Source organism: Pseudonaja textilis, chromosome Z (genome assembly GCF_049901715.1).
Source record: "Pseudonaja textilis isolate UNSWEBS1 chromosome Z, rPseTex1.2, whole genome shotgun sequence".
NCBI classification, from domain to species: domain Eukaryota; kingdom Metazoa; phylum Chordata; class Lepidosauria; order Squamata; family Elapidae; genus Pseudonaja; species Pseudonaja textilis.
The window spans coordinates 58173586-58178386 of record NC_142008.1 but is presented as its reverse complement, the minus strand read 5'-3'; the positions used below and the strand labels follow the sequence as shown (position 1 = coordinate 58178386).

The 4801-nt window shown below is 41.1% G+C and overlaps 1 pseudogene; it reads left to right on the top strand.

The window, feature by feature from the left end:
* Window positions 1–3099: 3099 nt before the first annotated feature.
* On the top strand, window positions 3100–4181 carry LOC148124024 (endogenous retrovirus group K member 8 Gag polyprotein-like; annotated as a pseudogene).
* The last annotated feature ends 620 nt before the right edge of the window (window positions 4182–4801 follow it).

Here is a 4801-nt window from a genome sequence, read left to right as displayed (position 1 = left end):
AAAGAAGATTCACTGATTTTTTTTCTCCTTTCAAGATTTTGTTATAGAATTCTTCATTAAAGTTAAGACATACATTTCTTGTTTTTGATGCTTTGTTTTTATGATCTTAACTGATTTTTCAGGCAAATTATCTTCATGTTTTAAGTTTTACCTCATAATGGCTCATGATTATGGTTCTCTATTCTTTTATCAGTAAAATGACAAACTTTTATATTAGTCATAATTGCTATGCTTTTAATAATGACTTGTCTTTAAAAGGATGATGGAAGAAATGATGCGGGAGATTATGTTTGTCTCTGGGTTGTGAAATTCTTCAATGGCTAATATTTAAATTTGGGCAGGTCAAAAGGATTATGTTCATCAATCATTTTTGTTGTAGAGATTTGAATCTTTTTAAGGCTGACATCGTAGTTGGATGATGTTAAAGTCCCTTTTCCTCACATGAATATCATTATTTTTTAAAATATATTTTAATTGAGTTTGGACTAGGAATCCCCCGGACAATTATATATGTGACTCGGAGTAACAAAAATTATGGTCAACAAGTTTCGGAGAGCCAGAGTCTGGAAAAGACATGCTACCATTGATGTCATTGTGAGTATTTTAAAATTTCAATTAAATATATGCATGGATACTGCTCTGTTTAATAATATGATGTCCTGCTTATCTTATCTTGATGTAGCAGATGATGAAATTTGGATCCCTACACATAACTAAATATTAGACTTCATGGACTAAATAGCCCACTTTATAATTCTACCCTCCCCCAATTATATTTCCTAATCAGTGTTCATGATGCTTTTCAAGCATTATGAGCCCCAATTCTCCTTACCACATAACATAAACTTATTAGAAGTGGCACTGTATCACACAGGATTACAAAACATCAACCTAGAATCAAATTCCCTCTGTGAAGGCCTACTTAGTTATTTATGTTTTTTTTTTCTGGAGAGCATCTAAACTGTGACTCTGGCCCTGAATTAATTTTATTTGGGACTTCTGTCCCAAACAAGACAAGGGTCTATGACAACTCACCAAGGCTAACTCACCACAGCCAACTTGCCATGGCCAACTCGCTGCAGTACAATTTCTCCAGGGTCCAGTTTTAAATGTATTTTAAATAAATAAATAATAAATAAATAAATTGTAGCATAAGCTTTCCTAAAGATCTTTGACAGAAAAATAGGATTGGAATGATTGCATCTGAATGATTTAACCTCTCCACTCATCCAAATATGACTGTAACTTAGTTGTTTGTATCCTTATAATTTATATTGACTGTTTCCTTGTATGATTTGATTGCTTATTTGTACCCTATGGCTATCATTACGTGTTGTACCTTATGATTCTTGATGAACTTATCTTTTCTTTTTATGTACACTGAGAGCATATGCACCAAGACAAATTCCTTGTGTGTCTAATCACACTTGGCCAATAAATAATTCATTCAAATTAACTGTAGCAAGTATAGAAACAGTGATTTGGACAAAACAATTTCGTCTTATGATAAATGCTTCCATGAGGAAACTTATTCTGACAATTTTCTCCAGGCAATTTTCATTTTTGTGGCCTATTTAGGTGTGGGCAACATGTCTTGGGAGCTAGAGCATCTTGCTGGTCTTTGGTAAATCAGTTGATAAGATTCCTGCTCTGTCTTCCACTCTCTTCCATTCTAGTCTATGAAAGTTGAAATAATTACATATATATTTTTTGCAAGCATTGCTCTAGATATTTTTTTCATTTCCCGGTATAGTTTGATTTACTTTCTTAACCCTCATTCTGGCATAATGTGTTCTTTTTGCACTGCTCATATTTCTAACTAGAAGTTAAAACATGCAGAAGGATCTGCCAAATTAGATGCAAGGCAAACTAAAATCTGTAACTTCTATACATGCTTCAAATTTGAATCGTTTGGTAATTTGTTTAATGTATCCAACTTAACAAAGAAAAATAAGCATTGATGAGATGAGATGCCTTTTCAGGCTCAGTACCCTCATGTGATCTTTGGAACTACTCCCAAAATATACAGTATCTCCTGAAACCTTACATCATCATATATATCACAGTAACAGCAAAATCTTTATCTCACAAAGGAATCCCAAAATCTCTCAATATCACATGAGGACAAAACATACTTGTGAGATCTGTGTGGGAACTATGATTCTTTGTTCTTTGTGCACGTGCTAGGACAACGGAGCCTTCTGGTGGTTGGCTAGAACACGAGCAAGGACAAATTGTTGCCATTTCTAACCAGAACTGTAGCAAACTTAAACTTTGCAGCCTTGTATGCTTTATGCGAATGATCAGTGCATGTTGTGTGATGTAATGTGTTTGTGATAGGACGTTAACAAAATTGCTACGTTAACAAAAATTGCTTCTAATAAAAGAGGGTTTCGGAGTTCGCTCTGCGCTCTCATGCCAAGACAACTTTGTGTAGTGTCTTCTTTTCATGAGAGACCACCACAACTGGTGACCCCGACGTGATCCACTCAAAAGTGATACATCTTTGGCACACCCATTCTCATCGTCTGGAATAGACTCGGTGCACCCCATCCGCTTGAATCGCTGGCGACAACGGATCCCTCGTGAGTATGGGTGGTAGATTCTCTAAGGAGCAGGCAGCTCACATTCAGGAAATCAGAGAATTGACCAAACAAAACTTTTTTACCTTTAAAAAGGGGGGCTCCCTTCGTGCCCCCCTCACAAAAACCTCTATTGAGGAATTCCTAGAATACATTTGGCAACACTGCCCTTCTTATCCGGCTAAAGGCAGTATCAAAACTACAGTATGGAAGGAAATTAGAAAATACCTTCATGCAAGACCTAGGGCCCCTTCGTCTATATTAATTGCTTGGAGGGTGGTTTTTGAGGCTCTCTCCTCTCTAGAGCAACCCCTTCTGGACCCCCTCCCTATGTGAATCCTGCTGTACAACTCTTGCCCCCCACTGTGGCGCCTGTGTCTCTTAAACCGACTGCCCCCCTGGAGGCAAATGAGGTTGGTAAACCTCCCCCCTTCTCCTGACCCCCCCCTCACCCAATCCCTCTTCTTCTTCTCTTGCTCTCCCTTCTGTGCCTTCCTCTCCTGCCTTACTCCCTCCTATGGGCGCGGTTCATGCCGCCATCACTGCGGGAGTTAGAACTGGCGAGTTAGATCACTTCGACTGCCCATCAGCGTTCCCGTTAGTCTATGCGCAGAACGCGCAGGGACAAAACGTCCCGCACTGGGAACCCATCCCTGTTAAATCAATCAAGGATATCAAACAAGCTGTACAAATGTATGGTATTCAGGCTCCATTTATGATGGGATTATTTAGAATGATGGCTAATGCCCATATAATGATCCCAGCAGATTGGCATAGCCTTTTTCATATGACTCTATCAGGGACTCAATTTGTTGTATGGCAATCGGAGTTTCTCCATCATTGTCGCCTATTGGCAGCTCAAAATGCGAATCTTACCACAAATGAACTGGCAGGAGAGGGTGCCTTTGCTGCTCCCACAGCTCAATATAATAGCCCTATTAATGCTCTTAACCTTTCTGCACAAGCCGCTCTGCTTGCTCTCTCTCGCTTGGATGGTCCTCATACCTCCGCACAATCTTTTGCAAAAATTCTACAAAATTCCAATGAACCCTATGCCGATTCTATTGAACACCTCCAAACGGCCCTACAAAGGCAAATTACAAATGAGGCAGCTCGGCAGGAAATTCTTCTTAAATTGGCATATGAGAACGCTAATGCAGACTGTAAAACCTTGCTTACTCCCTTGATTAATTCTCCAGATGCCACTCTAGCCCAATTCCTACAAGCCTGCAGGGTGGTGGGAACATACCAATACACTTCCGAAATGATGGCTGCAGCTATCACCAGAGGTAATAAGCCATCTGGTAATTGTTACAATTGTGGGAAGCCTGGCCATTTTAAATCACAATGTTGAGCCCCTGGCGGGGGGCAGCAAAGCCCTTCGCCAGTAGAGATGTTCGACCAAAAACAGTCTGCCTGAAATGTAAGAAAGGCTATCATTGGGCTAATCAATGTCGATCAAAAACTGAACCCTCGGGAAATGAGTAGAGGGGCCGGCAGCTAGCCCCTCTCCCAAGGCTGCCCATATACCATCCACTGTGTATGAATTATCAGTGGCAGAAGATGTGCTCATATCCTTTCCCCATCTACCACTCTCTGTCGGCGCACAGCTTCCTCCTTCTGCCTCATTCTCCTACGATAAAACTGCTCTTATACAATCTCACCCTCATGCCCTCCTCAAAGGAATCTCTCTGGTTCCCGATCTGCTTTATCCTTCCTCAAAACTCTCAGCCATTAACCTTTCTGTGCTATCCACTCTTCCAATGAAGTTACAAAAGGGTGACGTAGCAAAAATGATCATGGTACCGCAACTTCCCTCTGATGTGCTTGCCCTCACTAGATCTATCACCGAAACTAAGCCCACACTCTTGGCTTTAATCAAGGGTTGCCGCTTCACCGGTCTTCTGGACTCTGGTGCTGACGTCTCGGTGATATGCTCTGACGAGTGGCCTACAGACTGGGAAACAGAGACCTCCCCATGGTAAGAGGTATAGGAGGGATTCAAACGGCTCACATCAGTAAGTTTTGGCTCCCTGTGACTTCTGAAAACCTCACAGGGACTGCACAAATAAAGCCCGTCATCCTCCCCCTTCACACGAATTTGTGGGGGAGGGACTTACTCTCTCAATTTGGCCCTAAATTGCAGCTAGAATGACTCACCCTCTTCCCCTTCGCTTGACCTTAACCACGGACGTTCCTGTTTGGGTTGATCAATGGCT